General features: G+C 41.8%; 1 protein-coding gene across 3 annotated transcripts in view; it reads left to right on the top strand.

Moving 5' to 3' along the window:
• Positions 1–24,217, top strand: part of eps8l2 (EPS8 signaling adaptor L2) — a 178,622-nt gene that overhangs the window by 12,214 nt on the left and 142,191 nt on the right. Inside the window, exon 1 of one of the 3 annotated variants that reach the window (XM_087996609.1) lies at positions 15,158–15,282. The exons of the other annotated variants lie outside the window; for them this stretch is intronic. The gene's annotated coding sequence lies outside the window, so the exon portion shown is untranslated. Of the gene's footprint in view, positions 1–15,157; positions 15,283–24,217 lie in introns of those variants that run through there. 3 annotated transcript variants of the gene reach the window in all.

The raw sequence follows: 24,217 nt of genomic DNA, 5'->3' as shown, positions 1-24,217 counted from the left end.
TGATACAATTTCAAAATACTACTTTTTTTGTTTTGTGAAGGTATCTTTTGAGAGGAAGACAATAGCTGCAAAACATCTGAAACTCTAGGTGTGGGATCAGGATTCTGGCTCTTATTGCTTTCAAAGAAAGTAGAGTTCCCAGGTTGTCATGCATGAAGTTATCCGTAATAAACTAGACTTGCATTCTAAAATGGTTGCAATAAGTTTTACAAGACTCAACCATAACTGAGACCGGACTGTCATTGTCTCAGAGAATCATGAGGGATCTTTTGTGAAATTCAGTCACCATTTCCAGGGATAAACAGAAATTAACTGACAGTGGTTTTCCTTGAGGCCCAAAGAGATCATCTTACCAAATACCTGAAAGAATTACAGTTAATCAAGCTAATGGCTGAGACCATTTTAAAAAGTTAATCACTTGTAACAGTCTAAAGCTTTAAAAATAAAATGAGTCTGTGTTCCCAAGCTGGGATTAACCTAATATCTAATAAGGAAGCATGATTTGACAGTTTGAAACAGCAGCTATTTTTACATTCAAGATCATCATCTGAACACAGACATTTTGAAACAGCAGCACTGGGAGACAGAGGGAGATGTTTAGTAGCTTTGTTCATTTTAGCACTGTCAAGAACCCCAACTTGTTGAAATGAAATAAAAGAGCCTCTGGTCATTCACAGAACTCCTGCTTGGCTCACCTGTGGCAGCATTCCCAACTCTCCAAAACCATGGCAGTATCTGAATCTGAGTTCAGGTTTTCATAGACTTCGCTTTAGGAAGAATCTTCAAGAAAGCTAAGCCTGCAACAGTAGAAGAGACTGATGTAATTTTCATCTTCATTTATGACTTTATTCCTCCTCACATCAGGCAACAAAATCTATACACAGTACGCCATGTATGGTATTGCCAGTAACCCACAGGGTTCTAGTAAGACTTCCCTACTTTGATTCACAAGCTTCTCTCACTCTCCCGACCCCATGCCCTCCCTAACCTGCCTTTCAATAAGTTGCAATGGCCTCCCTAAATACTTGCTAATTTTTTGTCATATACAATGCACACTGAGGTCCTTCTATTGAGGTCCTTGGGTGGCATGGTGGCTCAGTGGTTAGCACTGCTGAACTACAACACCTGGGTCCCAGGTTCAATTCCTGCCTCGGGTGATTCTGTGTGGAGTTTGCATAATCCCCCCCCTTGTGCGTGGGTTTCCTCTGGGTGCTCCGGTTTCCTCCCACAGTCCAAAGGTGTGCAGGACAGGTGAATTGGCCATGCTAAGTTGCCCATAGTGTTAGGTGCATTAGTCAGAAGGAGATGAGTTATTGTTCGGAGGGTTGGTGTGGACTGGTTGGGCTGAAGGGCCTGTTTCCACACTGTAGGGAATCTAATCTACTGCAGCTTACTGTTGTGCCTCACTTTGGGAAGGAGAAAAAGAATTTCAAAACGGTCAACTTCACATTTTGCACTCTTTCTATTCCATTTGTTAAAATTTTGTCTGTTCACTTGTCTAGATCCTTTTGCAGACTTTCTATCACCTTTTCAGCATATTCTCTGATCTCTTTTTATACAGTTAGGAAATCTGGTGCAGATATTGATGCATTTATTCAAATTCAGAACTTCCTTCTCCCACTTCCACTGTCGTCTTCCATGGTTGGCTTTGTTTAGTCATTGTGAATATCTCTGTCAGTCACTTTCCTCCTTGACAATTAATTGTGTTTGGGTACTTGTGCATCAGGGAAAACTTACTTATGTGGGCACTGATTCAGACTTGTCATCTCTAGTTCCTGATTGTCTTTGTAATTATGAATAACTAGCCAATGTAACTTGACCTATTGGCATCATCCTGTAAGCTAAACCTGATGGAAGGAAAATGCCAATTGTTCAGACTCAATGGTTCATCCTCCTCCACTGCTAATTAGACTGGCCCTGAGACTCCATAAAAAGAGTCTCACTCACCTCACTCACCTCACTCACCTCACTCACCTCACTCACCTCACTCACCTCACTCACCTCACTCACCTCACTCACCTCACTCACCTCACTCACTCACCCCGTGGGCCCTACGTAATTGATTTTTCTAACAGTTCCCCTTAAGGGCTGTCATTTCTAATTTACTCAATTATTTTAGTTAAAATAGTAGAAAAGGATGTTATTTTCTCTGGGCTAAGATGCATTATTAGCTGCAAAACAATATCTGAATTAAAATTAGCAAATTTCGTTGTCATTTAAGTTTTGTTGCAGCGCCCCTTTTTGTTTATCTTGAAGTAGTAAATAAATTACCCTCTATAATTGGTGAGCACCACACTGTCTGTGATTAGCCTGCAAAATTATGCTTTGTTTTAAATTGATAAATTTCCTTCTGAAATTATCATTGTCTAATCCAGTGCTCCCTGGGCGCTATGTACCAGAATCTGATTTAGTTTGGCTAGTTGGTTTACTTATAACAGTAGAAAGGAGGATTGTCTGTGGCTGGGTGCATTGTTGTCCCTGAACATGATATTGCAATTTACAAATTGCAATATTGACTTTTGTACAGCCACTCTCAGGGGCTACCAAACTTGATCTTTTGAGTTCGTTTTGATTTAGTTTTATTAAGAATAGAAGGGAGGATTAGAAAGGCTTAGTGCAGTATTCAGTTCTGTTATTTTCTTGGATTGATTGTGGAGATCTTTGGTAATAACTCTAGAATTTAATTTGGGTATTACAAATAATCCCCTCACTGCCAAAGTACTTTCTGCATTATCATTAAATGTGTGCTTTTCTGAATGGATTAATGAGCTCCGATTTGAGGGAATCACAATGGGAATCCTAATTTACCATGATCTTTTTATTGAAGGAGGAGGATTTGAAGTTAAACCGAGCACCATAATAATGTTATATCATCTGTCTTAGCACTGCCCTTGCAGTAGGATGTATAGACACAAAGTAATTTCTAAAATATGTCCCATGAGCTCTGTTTCAGTCAAAGATTTAAATAGAGAATATTGCTCCACCCATTTGCTGAATTGTCCAGATTCTTTTATGCTACTGGATTTTAATTTTTTACCTTTTTCAGTTATCTAAATATCTGGTCCAAATCTTAACTCCCATCAAGTCCCATCGACCACATCCTATGCTCCATGTGAATTAACACCATTGGTTTGTTTTTACAATTCTGTTCCTGGTTTTCAAATTATTCCATAGCCTTTCCCTTCTTGCCTATCTGTGAAATATCCTCCAGCACGACAATCCTTTGCGATCATATTCTTCAGCATCAATCTCTTGTTTATCACTGATCACTTTTCATTAGCTGCAGTGCCTTTAGCCAAGGCTATGTGATTTGGATTTTCTGACCAAAACCTCTACACTTGTTCTTTTCTCCTCCCCTTTCTTTCAAATGTTCCTAGCCAGGTCAATATTCTCCAATTTTATCAGAAAACACTGCTACTTCCTTCACTTTCACTGACCAGGGATTTGGATGATTGGTGAGCTTCCCTTTTATAAAGAAACATAGCTCCTTTTCACCCTGAACACTCTAGATTTTGTTGATACGTCTGCTGTCATGCAGTTTTATGCCAAGAGTTTGGGTTCAAAACCGACTCCTTGAAAAGGCATGGTCAGGAACACTCTTCAAGTTTGAGTTAGCCTTCATATGTAATAAGCATAATAAACTAAATACAACTATGCATGGTAATCTGAAATATACCAAGATCTAATCTTACTATAAGGCTGTTGAAATACCATTGCATAGCACTCACTTAATACTGGTTGGTCTACTTCACATACTTGGCTGCATGTTCTTCTCTTCCTACTTCACGCCAAATAACTCCACCACATGATGATATTTGTGCCCAGTGGTGAGCAGCTCCGTGATATCGCAAGGCTGTTCCAGGGTCCAAAAGGCCTCGCACATCAGAAAGTATGAATCTCTCATTGGCTTGGTGAAGCAATAATATAACTTCTTTATTTGAAAATAAGACTATTCATAGATAAAGTTGAAGTGGGCTGGTGGGTGAAAGGGTGACAAGTGTCTGAAACTCGCTGTTTGAAATGGTGGTTGTCAACATCTCAATATGTGGTACGTATTTAGATATTTGTTGAATTTCTATAGCCTCCAGAGCTGTGGTCCAAGAGCTGGAAAATGGGGTATTATATAATCTGATCTTTATTGACCACATGCTGACATGGTGTATTGAACAGCCACCTTCTGTGCTGTAAATGCCTGAGTCTGTATCTGACAGACTTCAAGTCTAAATATTGATTCTTATCGTTGTGGTTCTGTTCGCCGAGCTGGAAGTTTTTGTTGCAAACGTTTCATCCCCTGGCTAGGCGACATCATCAGTGCTTGGGAGCCTCCTGCGAAGCGCTTCTTTGATGTTTCCTCCGGTGTTTATAGTGGTCTGTCCCTGTCACTTCCGGTTGTCAGTTTCAGCTGTCCGCTGTAGTGGTTGGTATATTGGGTCCAGGTCGATGTGTTTGTTGATGGAGTTTGTGGATGAATGCCATGCCTCTAGGAATTCCCTGGCTGTTCTCTGTCTGGCTTGCCCTATGATAGTAGTGTTGTCCCAGTCAAATTCATGTTGCTTGTTGTCTGCGTGTGCGGCTACTAAGGATAGCTGGTCGTGTCGTTTCATGGCTAGTTGATGTTCATGTATGCGGATTGTTAGCTGTCTTCCTGTTTGTCCTATATAGTGTTTTGTGCAGTCCTTGCATGGGATTTTGTACACTACATTAGTTTTGCTCATGTTGGGTATCGGGTCCTTCGTTCTGGTACCCGATACCCAACATGAGCAAAACTAATGTAGTGTACAAAATACCATGCAAGGACTGCACAAAACACTATATAGGACAAACAGGAAGACAGCTAACAATCCGCATACATGAACATCAACTAGCCACGAAACGACACGACCAGCTATCCTTAGTAGCCGCACACGCAGACAACAAGCAACATGAATTTGACTGGGACAACACTACTATCATAGGGCAAGCCAGCCAGGGAATTCCTAGAGGCATGGCATTCATCCACAAACTCCATCAACAAACACATCGACCTGGACCCAATATACCAACCACTACAACGGACAGCTGAAACTGACAACCGGAAGCGACAGGGACAGACCACTATAAACACTGGAGGAAACATCAAAGAAGCGCTTCGCAGGAGGCTCCCAAGCACTGATAATGTCACCTAGCCAGGGGACGAAACGTTTGCAACAAAAACTTCCAGCTCGGCGAACAGAACCACAACAACGAGCACCCGAGCTACAAATCTTCGCACAAACTTTGAATTGATTCTTATCATTTCAGATTTTTCTCAAGCTATATTTCACCATGGAACATTCTGGAACTTATTTAGTACTGCTTCCTGAATTTTAATGGCCTGCATTTTCTTATGCAGATTGCCACACCAGCCCTTGCTTTATAAAAGGAACAGAATCCAAATTTCTGAGGAGATTCCAAACTGAACTCCTCCAGAAATGCAGAGCCAAACTTCTGTTCAGACAGTTCTGTTGGAAGAGCAAGAGTTGGTCCTTTTCCCAGCAGTCAGCTGCTGTTTGCTGAAATCTGAAGGTCTAGAATCAAAGTGGCTATCAAACAGCAAATACATCAAGTGAGAGGATCGAGCACCAGATGGATAGGGGTTAGTATGCTGCAATGGTATGGTGGCAAGAGGGTCAAATAAACCATAATGGTTTTTTGTTTGGGTGGGGGGGGGGGGGGGTGCGGAGTTCAGGGTGGATGGGAGAATTCTGTCCAGCAGGAGAAGAGGGTAAGTGTGTGGGGGTCAGATCTGGACTGGATGAAAGGGGTGGGGGGAGGGGGTGACAGAACAGGAATATGATTGATCTGGTGGGAATATTGAGTCCCAGGGCCAGAGAAGTGTGTGTGGAGTAGGGGGCATTTCAGGTCAGGGTTGTGTAAGTAGTCCGATGGGACTGTATTTGTGAGTGTGTACCAGTAGGTTTACTGTCAGTTGAATATTTACTCCGGTTTAAGACCATACATTTAATAGTCTAATTTCTCCCAAGTAACCACAGATCAGCTTTTCCAGGGAGTGGCAATTTCCTGCATGTTTCCACACCATCCCTTCTTTACAAAAGGTAAACGCTCTATGATTCTAAAATTCTGCTCAGGGCGCCTTCAGAAGTGTGGGACCATCCTTTCACTCTGACACCTATTTTTGAGTAGTGCAGAACCATTAGAGGAAGTAAATGGCACCCCCTTTTCTCAGCACCCTGCTGCCACGTTCTTGACATTTTTTTCAGTTTTTGACAGCTATCAAATAGCATGTAAAGTAAGTGATGGTAGAATGCTCGAGTGTGGAGAATCACTAGGGGAAGGGTAGGGTGCAAGGTTACAAGTGGTCCATGTACGTTTATATAGTGTTTTTTGTGGGTCAGTGAGTGTGAGCTCGCTGGTCCAGCAAGGGATTGTGGGTGTTAGTCATCTATGAAGAGATCAGTCAAATTAACTTGGGCGTTAGACTGATTGAATAGTTTAAATTTTCGTGAGTAGTGATTTGCTTAATTTTATCAGAACTCTCTGATCTACTTTTGTTTAATTTTACCCACTTTGTTCTGTTTTCCATGAGGCTCTTTGTATCAGAGAAAGGAGGAACATTTTGTATAGTTTGTGAAATCCTAAGGATGTGAAACTAAGTTAGTTGCTTTTCTAGCATTAGAGCTCTATCATCCTCTTGTTTACTACTTGATTTGGGGCTGTTTTCCTTTGATCTGCTTAAAATTGTGGTGCTATCTGGATAACGTCATTAGGAAATGACATTTCCATTTTGTATTTAGGTTTCCACTTACCTGGAAGCATGTCTTGATAAATGTTTGGGAATAATTGAAGCATTAAGTGTTTGCAGCTGTATGTGCAAAGAAACAAAATCCTGATGTGAAAGGTGCACTAAAGGCAATGAAGTAATGAACAGGACAATAAAGATACACAAGATGGAAAGGTTAGATTTATTGAGAGCTGGTTAATCACCTAGGTTGCTGAACGAAGTGAAAATGGAAGTAGCAGAGGCATTGGTCATGACCAATTCTCATTGAAAACAGTCATGTTAGAGCCGTGAAAGGTTAGTAATGTGTGAGACCACTGTTCCTAGAAAGTGGAAGACAGTTAATTTCACTTTAGTGGAGAACTTACAGGAAGCCAATATTGGAGATATAATCAACTTAGATTTAGATAGGTATGGGTTAACCAAGGAAAGCCAGTATGGATTTTGTAAAGGTAAATTATCTCTCACGAGCATGAGTTAATGGAAAAGGCTGATCAAAGTACGATAGTCCAGTAAATATACTATTTATGGACTTTCTGAACATATTGAACAATGCAAAAATTAGAGAATTAAGATGTAAGTCATGGGATTTTTTAAAAAGTGATGAGGACATAATTTTGGCTCAATACTTAAAGCTTTATTCTTTTAGCAAACAAAAATATATTGGCAACCTTTTTGTCTGAATGTGTTCAGTGACCTAACCAGGAAAAGAAGAACTTAAAAGCTTCTGAAGTCAGATTTTATTCTGGGATTAAATTTGTCCACTATTTACCATGAACTGGCACCATAATCACTTATACAGAGATCTAAAATGTACTGGCGCACATTGATTACTGGAGTGTTGAGGATATTTTCTTTATTATGGAAGAAACAATATAGTTGTTTTGTTCACTTTGACATTGTTATCCAGTATTTGTCTCTCAGTGGAATGTAGCTGAAAACTTACTCCTCTTATCAATTTTTTTTAATTTCAAAAATCATTTTTTATATACATAGTCACTGAAGCAGTTTGGTTCTGTACAGTAGCATATGAAGAAACAAACAAACACTGGAGTTTGACTCTATCCAGTAAACAAACCCAAGCCATCTGTTACTTGTACACAACTATATCTACATCTGAGGCACCGGGAGGTACTGAACAGACCCCCATTTTACTTCAGCAGCAAGATCTCAGACAGTGGTCTTTCTCCATTGCACTTCGGCAGTAGCTGTCCCAAGCTTTAAAGCATCCCTCAGCACATAGTCCTGAACCTTGGAATGGGCCAGTCTGCAAGCCTGGTCAAGGTCAACTCCTTGCTCTAGCAGACCAGCAAGTTTCAGGCAGATCAAAGACCATCTTTCACTGAATTGATGGTCCTCCAGGCACAGTCAGTGTTTGTTTGTACCAGTGTCCATCCTGGAGAACAGACCATAATGCTGCATCATGGAGCTGCTTGGGTGAACCTCAACTAAAACCGTTGGGGCGTTCTCCAGACCTTTGCAAAGACACATTCCAGAAGGAGGTGTGTGATGGTCTCTACTACCCTTCCCCACCCCACCCCACTTTCACACAGCCACTTTGAGGTCAGCATGCTATGGTATACATGAAGGACCTCCATAGGTAGTGCCCTTCTCACCACCAGCCAAGTGATGTCTTGGTGCCTGTTGAAAAGTTCTGGTGGTGAGACATTCTGCCAAATGACTTTGACAGTCTGCCCAAGGAACAACCCAATACAATCCACCTGCTCCTTTTCCTACATGGTCTCAAGGGTGCTACATGCTGACCACTTCTGATGGGCTTAGGGTCAAAGGTGTTTTCCTTTGAATGTTTCTCCACAAAGGACAGGTGATACGGAGTGTGATACGCAGATCGCGCGCAGACGCAGATCGCGCGCAGGCGCCGGTCCCGCACGTAGTTATGCAATAGACTTTCAACAGACTTTTCCTGGTCTAGGCTGATGAGGTAGGTATCCACCCTCCTGTCCTGCACATAGACAATCGTATTTCTGCAGAGTATGTGGCTCTCTGAGATTGTCCTGCCCAGTACAATACAGGTTTGGTCAGGGTCAATCAATGACCCAGAGCAGACCTGACTCAGTTGGCAAAGACCTTAGACAGGGTTTTGTAATCTGCATTCAACAGTAAAATTGAGATCACCAATTTCCTCTCTCTTTCCTCCGCCCGCTTCTCTTCCCCCCCCCCCCCCCCCCCCAACCCTTCTTCCATTTGTCGATGTGGGTGTTGATACTCTTCCTCATTGGCACATGCTCCCTGCCAGAAGCATACTGTCATACACCTCCAGCAGGTCCTGGCCAATCAGGTCCCACAGAGCTGAACACAACTCTGCCAGTAAGCCGTCATTTCCAGGAGTCTTATTTTTTTCTCTAAGGACTCAGACCTTGGTCAGTTCATCCAATGATCATAGCTGGTCCAATCTCTCCTGTGTCTAAGACTTCTGTGGTCGAGGACAGGAACAACTGGGAGGCCATGCTGCCTGTGGGTTCATGCCATACAGACTGGCATAAAAGGAGTGGCTGATCCTCAGGGCATCAGCCTGCGATGTTATCAAGCCATCTTCTTCCTTCAGGTTCCTGAGTGCAGAGTTCTCCTTATGCACCTTCTAGAAGAAGAAGTGTGAGCAAGTCTCCTCTCATTCCACAGTGCGGACCCTGGACTGGAGGATTACCTTGGAGGCCTCGAGGCAGACAGCGAGGCTTGCTGGATTGTCACTTCCTAGTGATCCTCTGTGACACCGACCCCTGTCATCTGCAGCAGGAGTAGGGGTGCTCCTATCCTTCTCCCCCACGGTGCTGTACCGTGGTCATTCCTCTGCACATTTTCATCAGAGGAGCTGCTGTTGTGTCCATTGTGCAGCTGCCTCTTCCTGTTATGCTGTGGGTGTGTGGGAGACCTGATGTGTTTCGTTTTTGCGATTTGTTCTCTTTGGTATCCATTCCCCCACCACCACCACCACCACCTCCTCCATTGACTCCATCTGTTCAGGTGGAGATCAGGTGGGTTTTTTTGTGCCTCTGCGCTGGCTACCCTTTTTCCTCCTCTCCAGCCTGTCCCTTCTCCTGGGTGCCCCTTGTTTCAGTTTTCTTGCTGGGAAGTTTCTGTTCTTTTTGGGGGGGTCCACAGCTCGAGTTGTCACTTCCAGCCATTTGAGTGTATGTGGTACCCCTCCCCCACCCCTGTCTTCGGCAGACCTTGGGCAAGTGGTCTGCTTCCCCACACAGGTTGCAGCTCTTGGACTCCTTGCAGCCCTTTAGTCAGCTGGTCCTCCTGTTTGCAGTTCCTGCAGGGAGTCACTTTGCAATCCTACAGGTTTGGCACACTCTTGGCTTCTCCGCGTGCGTCACATAACCTCGGCTTCCTCTGATTACAAAGCTGGTGGATTGTTGGAGCACCTTTAACTTGCTGCTTGCTGTCCAGGTTCAAGCTGCACATACCTTCCAGGAAGATCAGGCTGTGTGGGGCTTGTACATACGGATTGTAACAACCCAGCTCCTCTGTCCAGGGACAGCAAACAATGGAGCCATAAACAGGTTGGAGAGAGCGACCCTCACTTCCTTTCTCCTCGAATACTATCAGGAGACGGTCACGTTGCTTCATGCTCTTGAAGGTCATGACAAAATAGCCCCCTCTGGGGAGATCCTGCAAACAGAAAATATCTGCTGCGTGGAATCCACAGCAATCCAGGAGGACTCTCTCTTCGCGATGAAAGTCTGGTCAATCAGCAATCCTTCCCCCCCCTCCCCCCGGCTCCCGTCACCCTAACGGTGTATTGCAGACGCCCTGATCTGGGGCAGAGGCGATAGCTCTAGTTGGCTGGTCACTGAATTGGTGTTAGGCCGAAGCCAGCATTAGATCCACCAGTCACAGTTCTGTTCACAATCACAATCCAGCAATGATCTCAAGATCTGACGATGATAAAGGTTCTCAGCTCAGACTCTCCCAGGGAGAACCAGTTTCTGGATCATGGTATTTCCCCTGCCAGGGAGAGAGAACAGGGTTTGACTAAGATCACACTCTGAAATATTGTGGGTGAACACACAGCCTTGTATATGTTGTGCCAGCCAACACAGTCCCACATGTGAATAGTACTGACGTAGCCCCACCTTGAACAACGAAACTGCTGACCTTGAACATAACTGAACAAAGCCAACTGAGGCATGGCATCTTTTGCTTTACAATGAACTGGCTGCTAAAAGATTCCACAAAGCCTTGTGAACTTTATTCTGGAGATGGTACTTTAGCATTTAACTTTTTATTATTTAAATGAGTTTTCATGCCACGTAAATATGCCATCCTGTAGTGGGTTCAAAGCTCAACATGTTGCTGACATTTTGTCTTCACATCTTGACCCATGGCAGGAAATCAAATTTTCAGATCCTGCCTAATTTAGCTTCCCTGCTGATTTAAAGGCTGCGTAAAATCCTCCCTTACCAGCTGTCTGAAATCCAGCAGTTTGTCGATGGGCTACACATTCCAGGTAGCATTTCGGGCAAGCCCCACATTTTGCCCAAACTCTGAGACACCCATTCCTGTTCTGCTGAAATCCAGGACAACCACTTACTCCACCAGACAACTCCAGCTCTGGCCCAAGTGGTGTTGCTTCTGGGAATGTAGTTCAAAAATAGTCAAATTCTGGTCCCTTAAGTAGTAGTGAAATCTTTTGAGGACTGACTCTTGTCAGACTAAGGTCACAAGATTGGTTGTCTGTATCAAAGGCCTTTGATGTAAGGAAATAAGACCTGAGAGTAGCTCACTGTCACTTTATTTATAGTCAAAAAGTGTGGCGCTGGAAAAGCACAGGAGGTCAGACAACATTTGTGGAGCAGGCGAGTCAGTGTTTCAGGCATAAGCCCTTCATCAGAAATCACATTCCTGATGAAGGGCTTATGCCTGAAACATCGACTCTCCTGCTCCTCGGATGCTGCCTCACCAGCGCCACACTTTTTCACTCTGATCTCCAGCATTTGCAGTCCTCACTAGTCATGAGAACTTTTTGTCCATATTTGAGAAATATAAAATAGTAAACAAAATGGAAAAGTAAATGAGCAAAAAGTCAGAACAGAGTTGTGTGCGCAGATTGAGGAAAACTCAACAATTCTGTCTTTAAATTAGTTTAGCAGGAGGTGGCTCTGTTTCCAGAGACCAACATATGGACTGGACATTGGAGCAAATGTTGTGGTGGGAAAATGTTTGGCGTAATATTGTAAATCCTGCAATTGTTAAATTAAACAACAACATTCTGAAAGGATAAGCTAAAATAGATTGAATGACCTTTCCAATCTGTGTTTACCTTTTGTACTACTTCATTGCGCACACACACAGTTTAGAAAACACTTTGTCAGCAAACTTCTTTTTACAGTGAACAAAGTTACTAAAAATAAGTTTTTATAACCTAAAGACACTTCTCAGTTTGTAATGTAAACTTAACCTGCGCAATAGCATTTTGTCAGTTTTGAACTGACTGTAATGTACTTTTGGAGTTCTTTGGTAAAAGAAAGTGAATTGGTAATTATTTCTGGTCTTTATAAAATTAGATGCAGTAAAGTTGGAAATCTATCCCCACAATATATGCAGAATTATCTACATAAATATGTAATTTTATGATTTGGGATTGAACAAGTTAATTAGCTGCAGTTGGCAAGGAAACTATTCTTGGTTGAATCAATATATTCGTTGCCATTTGGGATATTACTTATGGTCTGAAAGAAATTGAAAGTTTTTTTTATAAAGAGATGGGAGCAAAAGTAGGCCATTTATCCTTTTGTCTGCTCCACCATACAATGAGATCATGGCAGATTTGTTAATCCTCAACTCCATTTTCCTGTTTCTGTTTTCTCCCATAATTCTTGATTCCCTTACTGATTTTAAAAACCTCTCTGCGTGCATCCTGAACATATTCAACACATTGTCTAGCTATCACCATTGTTAACAGCTAACCCGAGAATGCAACTTTAAAAAAAAGGGTTTTGTGATTTACACATGAAAGGAGTGAAACTATCACTGTATTCTAACAGATGAAAGGCTTAACAGACAATCAATTCTTCAATGTATAATTTCAGTTACATCACACTGCAAATTCTGTGTTACGATCGAGCCCTCCACTATCACCTGATGAAGGAGCGTCGCTCCGAAAGCTAGTGTGCTTCCAATTAAACCTGGTGTTGTGTGATTTTTAACTTTGAATCCTGAACATCCTTAACAACCCAATCTTCACAGCTCTTTGTGCTAAACAATTCTACAGATTTGCAACCCTCTGAGAGAGGAAATTCCTCCTCATCTGTTTTAAATGGGCAACTCCTTGTAAGATTTTACTTCTGGTCCTAGCCCCTGCCATAATGGCAATTAGCTTGCGTCTTCAACCCAGTCAAGTACCCTAATAATCTTATGTTTTCAATAAGGTTCCCTTTCTTCCCCCTTACGTTCAAAAAATGTAGGCCCAATCTACGTGTCCTATCATAAGACAGTTCCTCTATGTCTGGTGTTAGCCTGCTCTGGACTGCCTCCAATCTTTCTTTAGATAAAGGGTCCAAATCTGTGAAGGTGTGTACTGACCCTTTGCTCTTGCTTCATGTACAGATCAGCATTGCTTCCTATTTGCTAAGGGATTTTGCAGGGGGTGTGTGCCAATTTAGAATCTCTTTTTACTGACTTCTGTAGCTCCTGAGGATCTTGGACTTTTTCCAGCATTTGGTTTAACTTTTCCTGCATCCATTCAGGAAGCTATGTGCATGTTGCCTGTTTTTTTATTGTTTGAAAAGTGAGTTCAATGTCTGATTTCATTTACTCCTCTTGTAATAGAGGCCATTGAATTATGAGGTGCCAAGGCAGAGGTTGTGCAGGGGCAGGCTGGTCATGGTGAAATAAATGACAAACTGAAAAGGCTGGAGATCTGAAACCAAAACAGGAATTACTGGTTAAACTCAACAGGTCTGGCAAACACTGGGGAGAAAGCAATGTTAGCGTTTCAGATCAGATTCTGAAGAGTCATCGGACTCAACATTAACACTGGTTTCCTCCTACGGATGCTGCCAGGCTTAGAGTTTTTGCAATTTCTGATTTGGTCATGGTGAACTATAATTCTGTCCTTTTTTGATTCTATAAACTCGTAATATAATTTATTTCTGAGGAGCTTGAGGAATCCTGCATGCTTTAAGAAGTCATTCCAACCACATGTTCCTTGGCTTTTCAAACTAGCTCCTAGTGTAGATTTTCCAGTCTGCTGTTCTTCAACATTGAAGTACTGTTCATACTAAAGTTACACTGGATTAGAAATTGAAAATTTTATGTACCTATTCATGTACCGAATATAATCAGGGTTAGTTTTGAGCTCTTAAAGCTATGTTGACTTCTTTCTAAAGCTTTTGCTTATGCTAGTATGTAGTATAAGGAGTTGCAATACCAATGGGATGCACTCAGTGATGCTTCAGAAACTAAAGCATGTTGAAATGTAATTTAAAAGTGAGTTGACACTTAACAAAAGTATTTTTTTTCTTGGTCTGCCATATCTTTTAAACAGTTAGCTTCCTCTTATGGATTTACTGAGGTTAATATTAAAGATATATAGCTTTGGTATCAATGCACTGTCGATGACAAAAAAGTAATAATTGTTCACTTTCTGACTATGGTTGTAGTTAAGTGAAGTAGAACATGCCCAACTGTATAAGACTACTTAAGCAAAGGAGTTTTGTACAGCTATCTGATTTACTGAAGTCCCTGTTTTTTGGAGTTTTCAGTATGCTATATGGAGGGGAGGCAGCTGTGGTGGTAATGGCACTGGAGGGGGCGGGGGGGAATGGGGAGATGGAGGGTGTATGAAGTCATCTTTGGGAGTAGGGGATTGAAGAGTACTTTAGGTTGAAAGGAAGTACAGCAGCAACCAACTTACGGCCTTTTGAGGATAATGGCCGATATAGGAAGCAGAAGGAATGAGAATAGTCCACTTTCCTACCTTGGAATGCCCGATAATATCTTTTTTTTTAGTCAGTGCAGCCATGTTTTTAGTTAAATGGTACTAAGTTGATGTGGTTGACCTACTGAAAAGCATGTTTTCCATTATGCCATTGACACAACTCCCTTTGACTGGGAAAATGGTGTTTTTTTCTTTCTGCTCGAAATTTTGCTTTCAGTTGGGTTGTCAAACTGATTTCAATACTCCTGAATGTTTCATCAGGTTACTTCCTTCCATGTTTCAACTATTAGATATCCTTGTGATTCATTGCCTTTTCAACTCCAAACTGGAAAGTAGTATAGGCTCATTATCCAATTGGATGATTGATCGCCAATCCAGCTGTCTTTTTCTCCCCCTAATTTCAATATCTTTGTTTTTAAAGGAAACTGCAAAGAAAAGGACCTTTTTGTTCATGTCTAGTTGATTCACTAGCATTGAACTGCAGTGTCCTGCTGAATGATGGAACCTCCACACCAAATCTGGAGGGATGACAGTCCAGTTTATGAAAATAGCTTCTGTGTGAGCTTTCCCCACTGTTGACTCAAACGAGCACACAACAAATTTTATGCTGTCTTTCAAGGTTTGTAACAAGGCGTTTTTACTGTGCACTAAATAAATAAGCAGCAAATTGGAAACTAATTGAATACGCCCGTTCAGAATATGAAAAATTAGCATGGTTAGGTTGAGCTGGTTGATTTCAGTCATGACTAGTTCTAACTAGTTCAAAGTCAAAATATTCAAATTGACCTCCAGTCAATAACAAAAACCCTACAAGTCCTCCATATAGTCAAAGATGAATTCCATTAGATATGGTGACTTTTAAATGGTCTGTCTTTTCGGTCAAGCTGACAAAGCAATATACATTGCTCTCAAAACAGACAAAAACATGGTGTTTTGTGAATTATTGCATTGGGTTCCAAATGCTATCCATATTCCATCCCTTCAAGTTGTATACTGGGACAATGTCCTGTAGATTTGTTTCAGTAGAAGCCCTGTGACACAACATAAGCATGTTCATGTAGTTGTGCCTAACAAGATCTTGGCCTTGAGGATGTGAGAGAAAAACATTTGTAAATATTTTTACAGGAATCTGACTCTCCAGAGTTATGCTTGCTAGACTGAACACTATTGTGTACGGCATACCAGCTTCTTGGGAAATACAGAGAGAACCTTTTTGTGACTCATTCACTGCAACTATTGACTTTAAAGGTCGTAAATAGTATCCATTGTGAATGTTTGGTCAAACCCCAAGTTAACCATAAAATTAATTATGTTACTTAAACTGAAGCTCTCTAAAGCTAAAGAACTGGTTATTCAAGAATACCAGCAGTAGTGTGATAGGCAGTGCATTGCCTTTATGTTGCAGGGCTCCTTTGGAATTTAAGGGGCAGAAGTCTTCCTTCTGTTCTGGGACTCATGGGTGACTACTGTGGCCTTTCAGCAGTGAAGAACAAGAGAGATCTTTTTGGGTCATAATGACCCTCATTCAGAAGTGAGAAAAGGTGGGAATGTAATGGGTGGAAAGGCAGGAGAGGTTGGCCGTTGTATCATGAAACCTTGTCATCTAAAGTGAGGGATGATGATGAGAGTAAACAAATCATGTTTTGCACTAGGCCCTCAATCTTTAACAAGACCGTGCTCATATGAACCTGGCAGCTAAATGGTCTAATTCTGTTCCTAGAATCTGCTTGCACATTCTCCCTGTCTGTGTGGGTTTCCATCGGGTGCTTCAGTTTCCTACCACGATCCAAAGATGTGCAGGCCAGGTGAATTGGCCATGTTAAATTGCCAATAGTGTTCAGGGATACGGAGGGTCGGTGTGGACCTGTTTCCACACTGTAGGGATTCTATGAAGATCTTTTATGATCAGTTTGTTTATAAATCCTACATTCCCATCTACAACAGATAACACTTTTTTTTTTAAAGTTCTTTTATCTAATGCGAATAATCTCCCTTTTGAGATATTTAATATTCTTGCTTCCACAGGCTTCAGGCGGCAGAGAATTCCAAAGTTGTACAACCTTCAGAAGGGGTTTCTCATCCTCTGTCCCGAAAAATGATGACCCCTGAGTTTTTAAACAGTGCTCCCTACTTCTGAACTCTTCCTATAAGAATGAACCACTTCTCCCCACTTAAGGACTACTCAGAGTCTTGTATGTTTCAAGTCACCCCTCGACCTTTTAAACTCCAGTGGAAACAAGGCCAGTCTGTCCAAACTTGAATCATTCAATGCAAGCTGCTCAGTATTGTTATCAACCTAGTAAACCTCCGCCTGAACTGCCTCCAACTAACTTACATTCTTCCTTTTTAATAAGGTGACACCAGGTAGATGCAGGTCAGATGCTTTCCCCTGGCTGTGGAGTTTTGAACCAAGGGAGACCACCATATAAGACCAATGAGTTTTTAATTTGACGTGGAATTGAGGGTCTTTGGAATTGTTTATCCCAGAAGGCATATACAAACTGTCTTTTGGTACATTTACAATGGATAGATTTCAGATTACGAACAGTGTAAAGGGCAGTTGGGATAGTGTGGCTAAAAGGCATTGAAGTGTTTGATCAGCTATGACTGTATTAAATGGCAGTCAGAAATGTACAGCACAGAAACAGACCCTTCAGTCCAACTTGTCCATGTTGTCCAGATATCCTAAATAAATCTAGTCCCATTTGCCAGCGTTTGGCGCATATCCCTCTAAACCCTTCCTATTCATATACCCATCCAGATGCCTTTTAAATGTTGTAATTGTACCAGCCTCCTCCATTTCCACTGGCAGCTCATTCCATACATGCATCACCCTCTGCATGAAAAAATTGCCCCTTAGGACCTTTTTTAAATCTATCTCCTCTCACCATAAACCTCTAGTGTTGGACATCCCTCTGCTATCCGCCATTCTCTCCCCCCCCCCCCCCCCCCCCCTCCCAACACACACATGCCCCCCCGGAGAAAAGGCCTTGACTATTCACCCTATTCATGCCGCTCATAATCATAATTTTATAAACCTCTGTCAAGTCACCCCTCAGCCTCCAATGCTCAGAGGAAATCCCCCCCCCCCCCCCCTCCCCAGATTATTCAGTCTTTCCCTATAGCTCAAATCCTCCAACCCTGGCAACATCCTTCTAAATCCCTTCTCAAGTTTCAAAGATCTTTAACTTTGTGTCATCTGCAAACTTAGCTACCTTGAAAACTTATTTCAGTCATGAACATAGCAAGAGAGTCTGAAGCAAAAACTGATTAACTTTTGGGTTTAGGCTGATGCTTGTTTGTTCCAATCACATACCAATGTAATGAGATAAGTCATTAAACCAACTCCTACAAGTTTTACGAGATGGATTTCAAAAATGGCATGGCAGTGTTCAGAGTTTCAGGTGGTTCTTGTAATTAGTAATATCAAAGAAAAGAACACATTAATTAGTCATAGTTTTGGAATTTGTTTGGCTGAGTTGTATAGTATTTTTAATGTTTGACAAACAGCTGTCTGAAAGGTGTTAACTTCTCAAGGCAACCCCATGAATGTGGATTAAGAATGAATTAATGGTAGTTAGAGCATAAACCTCAAAGTAATAATTTCTGAGTCTCTCTTGTCCATGTCTGGTAATTCCAAAACACTCTGCACTTTTGATCTCCCACAGAACCTGAGAAGGGGCTTTTGAAACTTTGATCAGTACCTGTCTCTTGCAGAGACAATCAAGCAGCAAAATGCTGCAAAGTGAAAGTAATGATGGGATGTTAATGTGGAGATACTTTCACCAGCCTGCCTGTTACTGTTATGCCACCACCCACCCCTAAATTCTGTGGTTAATGTCACTGGACTGGCAATCCAGAATGCCAGGAGAAAGTGAGGACTGCAGATGCTGGAGATCAGAGCTGAAAAATGTGTTGCTGGAAAAGCACAGCAGGTCAGGCAGCGTCCAAGGAGCAGGAGAATCGACGAGAATCTGAAGAAGAAGGGCTTATGCCCGAAACGTCGATTCTCCTGCTCCTTGGATGCTGCCTGACCTGCTGCGCTTTTCCAGCAACACATTTTTCAATCCAGAATGCCAGGCTAATGCTCTCCCACCAGGGCAGATGCTAAACCTTGAATTCCATATTAATCTTCACTAAAGAGCAGGCCAATTAGCAAAGGCAATTGTAAAAACCTGTCTGGTTCACTAATGCCCTTCAGGGAAGATAACCTGCCATTGGCCTCTCAATTTGACTCCAGAGCAAGTGATGTGATTGACTCTTGACTGCCTTCATTAAATCATCTGGGCACTAGATTCAAAGGCAAATAAGAACAGGCAGCCAATGTTTGCCCAGCCAATGATACCCATATCCAACGAATACATACAAAAAAACAGTAATTTTATAAAAAGCAAATGGTGTGTTTTATCATAACCATATTCAATTTTCTGCCTTTCACCCACTATAGAGTAAAGCAATTTCTGTACTCCAAACTTCACCGACTTGGTGTTGCCTGAATGGAATTTTCTCTTTTGCTGCTTTACTCTTGACAGCACCAGCCACCCCCAATTCCCACAAGACCCACTTAATGCAGAGGGGAAGCAGCCACATGATGGAAACCCTGCTGCCCTCCTGAATTGTTCAGTTGTGTCTGGGATGGAAAGGCTCACCTTACCTTCCTGCCCAAAACCAATTGAAACTATTTTTTTTGTAAATCTGCAACAGTGAGTAGAGGGGAGTTCTTCCTTGATTGTATGTTTTAATGAGATGTGTTTCTTGATTTAAACTTTTTAACAGCAAAGATACTAAATTAGCCTGGAGCAGTGTTTTTATGTGCTATTTTCAGTGTCTGTAGATTAAGGTGCAAAGATGGCCTTCAGTAGAGTGATCTGCAGGTTAGTGGAGTCGCAGGTAGATAGGATAGTGAAGAAGGCGTTTGGTATGCTTTCCTTTATTGGTCAGAGTATTGAGTACAGGAGTTGGGAGGTTATGTTGCAGCTGTATAGGACATTAGTTAGGCCACTGTTGAGATATTGCATGCAATTCTGGTCTCCTTCATATCGGAAAGATGTTGTGAAACTTGAAAGGGTTCAGAACAGATTTACAAGGATGTTGCCAGGGTTGGAGGGTTTGATCTATAGGGAGAGGCTGAACAGGCTGGGGCTGTTTTGCCTGGAGCATCGGAGGCTGAGGGGTGACCTTTTATAGAGGTTTACAAAATTATGAGAGACATGGATAGGGTCAATAGGCAAAGTCTTTTCCCTGGGGACAGGGAGTCCAGAACTAGAGGGCATAGGTTTAGGGTGAGAGGGGAATGGGGCAACTTTTTCACAGAGGGTGGTGCGCGTATGGAATAAGTTGCCAGAGGAAGTGGTGGATGCTGTACATTTGCAACATTTAAGTGGCATTTGGATGGGTATATGAGTAGGAAGGGTTTGGAGGGATATGGGCAGAGTGCTGGCAGGTGGGACTAGATTGGGTTGGTATATCTGGTCGGCATGGACATGTTGGACTGAAGGGTCTGTTTCCATGCTGTGTATGACTCAATATGTTCTTCCTGTCTGATGTGGGAGATCAGTGAGAGTTTGTGTTACTAATGATTATGTCTGCAGGAAGTGTGTTTGGTTGCAAATCCTATTCAATTGCATGGATTGGTTGAAGTGGCAGTCAGAGGCAGTAAGAAATTTACAGAAGCTTGGGGGGGGGGGGGGTGGAATGGTGTGTGAAGGAAGGCACTTGCAGAAAGGGAGATAAACCACAGATACAGTCAGGTAGATGGGCTAGCAATTAGAGACATGGCTCAGGGATTGATAGGACTGGCAACTTAGTGTTCCAGTGTATAGATGCTGTAAGAAGGATATGGGAGAAAGAGCGGGGGACAAGTGGCATTTTTGATTAAGGATAACATTATGGCTATACTTAAGATATTCCTGGGAATACATCAAGGGAAGCTATTTGGGTGGAACTGAGAAATAAGAAGAGATGATTACCTTATTGGTATTGTATTATAGACATTCCACCTGCCCTCTACCTCCACCCCCCACCACCACCATCACCACCCAGTAGTCAGCTGGAAATTGAGAAACCAATTTGTAAGGAGATTTCAATTATCTGTAAGAATAATAGGGTTGTTATGATAGAGGAGTTTCACTTGCCAAACACTGACTTGGACTGCAATAGTGTTAAGGGCTTGGACGGAGAAGAATTTAAGTGTGTAAAAAATTTTCTGATCCAGTATATGGATGTACCAACTACAGAAGATGCAAAACTTAGGAGATGGTGAGAACTGCAGATGCTGGAGTAGTCAGAGTTGATAGTGTGTAGCACTCAACAAAGCACAACAGGAGAGACAGCATCTGAGGAGCAAGAGAGTCGACATTTTAGGTTTAACCCTTCATCAGGATTGTGGAAGGGGGCTTGAAATAAATGGGGTGTGGGGCTTATGCCCGAAACGTCGATTCTCCTGCTCCCTGGATGCTGCCTGACCTGCTCCAGCAACACATTTTCAGCTCCAAATGATCTTCCCAACAGAGTTTCATGATGTTTAGGATTACATAAGAACTAGTCTACAAATTTTAAATTCTAAAATCAGCAGGCTGCCTTGGTATTTGTCTTTAACATGGACTCTTAGTCCAAAATTTAATTATGCCTTCATTCACTTTTTATTTCAACCACCCAGCCAAACTACTCTTAAATAAACACCAGCACCAGCTTTGGTTACTAATTCTATTTCATCCTCATCCTCTTACATTTCTCCCGTGTTCAAAATTTCATGTTTAATCTGACACATACATCCTCTTATTAATCACTGAAACTTGTGATTTGATCATCCTTTCCTATTGTTTCATAATTGTAATCACCTCTTTCAATTTGCCTTTTGACCTCCTTTGTACACAACAGTTTCAGCAAATAAATCTATTCACTTTCATGTCTTTTTGTCTCCTTTCAACAAATTTATGAGGTGCCGTAAACTGCACACAGAACCCAACAGTTGTATTGCTAATGCTTCACTCCATCTCACCATCTAATTCAATTCCTCTTCCTGTGGAACGCATTAGCAGATCTCAAAATTTAAATACCTGAAATTTTATAGTAGGAATAAACAAATAGTGAAGGTGATTAAGTTCTGGAATGCAACAGAAAAGGACAGGAATTCCATCTCTAGGGAGGGGAAAATGCATCCCAATAAGGCTTATGCATTTCATCCTTTTTTTAGTTTAAATGCGTTCTTTACCAGAGAGTCAGAAGTTGCTTTGTATTAATGTTCCTTCAATATAATGCTCCTAACTCTGCTTCAGAAATGATATGTTTGAAGTAACTAGTGAATGGAGACAACTCTAAATATTGATTGACATCTACTGGGTTTCTTATATTTGGTGTGGATGTGTGCGTAAAGTTGGGTGCAGCCCTTGAGCTTTGCTTAGTGATCTAGAACGCTTTTGTTTAGGGGGGAAAAAAAAAGTCTTTTGTTGTTTTGTCGAATCTGACTGTCGTGGGTAGAACATTTTGTTTCATTTGACGTATGCTGCTCATCCTTGATTGCCCATGAAAGTAGTGGTAAGCCACTACCTTGAACTGTTGCAATCTATGGTTTAGATATAACCACCATACTTTCTAATACAATAATCAGAGGGTGTTCCATAATCTTGACTCAGTGACAGTGAATGTACAGCCATATTGCTCCAAGTCAGGATGATGTATGGCTTGTAATGGAATTTGGCAGGTGATGGTGTTCTAATCTATCTCGTGCCCCATGGTTTTACATGTCTTTATCCTTTTGAAGTGCTAAAGTCGTATGAAACTGAACCTTCAAATCCATCACAAACAGAAATTACTGGAGAAACTCATCATCTATGGAAAGAGAAACAGTTATATTTTCCCAAAATCAGATCATACATTTATTGGATTTTCTCTCCTTTCTCCTTGTAGCTTGATTTAACACAAAATTATTTGTTCTTTCCTATGTTCGTATGGTTTGCAAATTTGGGCATTACTGTAATTTATTCACTTATCCCTGTAACCTTGCATTTCCTGTGGCTAATCCACTCAGCAGGCAGATCTCTGGACATGATGGGCAATTTAGCATGTTCATTCCACCTAACCTGTACATCTTTGGACTGTAGGAGGGAACCCATGCAGCCGTGAGGAGAATGTGCAAACTCCACATTGACATCGCCCGAAGGTGACATTGAACCCAGATCCCTGGTGCTGTGTGGCAGCAGTGTTAACTGTGCTGCCGTGCCAGTACACTGCCAACTCTCCAATTCCTTGGCACATATTCAATCTGAATAGAACCCCAAAATATCAGTTCTAGGACTCTATTTCTTCTTCTTCTTTCCATTCTATAGATGCATCACATCAGCTGAGGACTTGCCTCCCTTTAGTTTGTGCATTCTTGAATATCCATCTTTATATTATACTTCATCTTGCTTTTAATGAATTTGGGATTTACCTCTTCACTAATAACCACTAACAGCTTTTATAAGCCTTGAACCACCAAGTGCTTGTTGATCACTGTCAGTTTAGCAAGGTTTACTGAAATTTTTCTAAATTTTAAAATTGCCCACTTAAACTTGTTGCTGGATTTCCTTATCCCTTTCCTAACCATTTCCCTGGTTTTCCACCCCCTTTAAATTGCGTGTGGCCCCATATGTCCTTTATCTTGGAGTTTGCACATTCTCCCCGTGTCTGCGTGGGTTTCCTCCGGGTGCTCCGGTTTCCTCCCACAGTCCAAAGATGTGCAGGTAAGGTGAATTGGCCATGCTAAATTGCCCGTAGTGTTAGGTAAGGGATAAATGTAGGGGTATGGGTGGGTTGCGCTTCGGCGGGTCAGTGTGGACTTGTTGGGCCGAAGGACCTGTTTCCACACTGTAATGTAATCTAATGTAATCTAATCTAATCTTCAGGTTTAAATTGCAAGACAGGAAAGAAATTGTACATGATATTTTGAAACTTGAGGTGATGTCTTTTAATGGTACCCTTTTATTCTGCAACTTCTGAAATCTTGATTAGATTCCCTTCAGTATGGAAACAGGCTCTTCGGCTCAAGTCCACACCGACCCTCCGAAGAGTAGCCCATCCTGACCCTATATTTACCACTGCCTAATGCACCTAACACTACGGACAATTTTAGCATGGCCAATTCACCTGATGTGAGAAACAAAAGCTCACTCACTTTAATAATTTCAGTCCGAGACGAATATCTGAATCAGCCGTTTATTTGTACACCTATAGGTGGGTGCTTTGTCTAATTACCAGGTAAGGCAATGACAAAATGCACACCAAATCCAACAAACTCTCGAAATTTATACAGTTTGAATCCCCATATTTTTCCTTATTCCATTGTTTGTTCCCTGCTTCGCTTACGTCACAGATTTCCTTAAGACTGATCCCACAACTTCTGTTTATCCTGTCTTGTCCGTGATAAACTCTTATCTCTGACTCCCATAAGGGTGTTTGACGTCAGTCTATTGCAGATTATTGATTAGGCATATCTTTTCTTCTATCAGCATCTATTTCCATCCAGAGGCCACTTTGACCTCTTTTAATTAGGGTTTGTTCCTGTGTCTCTGTGC

The sequence above is a fragment of the Chiloscyllium plagiosum genome, unplaced genomic scaffold (genome assembly GCF_037043375.1).
Source record: "Chiloscyllium plagiosum isolate Xiang-an unplaced genomic scaffold, Cpla_swu_hap1 HiC_scaffold_18, whole genome shotgun sequence".
Taxonomy (NCBI): Eukaryota; Metazoa; Chordata; class Chondrichthyes; order Orectolobiformes; family Hemiscylliidae; genus Chiloscyllium; species Chiloscyllium plagiosum.
Note: the sequence above shows the minus strand (reverse complement) of the source record. Positions and strands in the feature narration are given on the sequence as shown.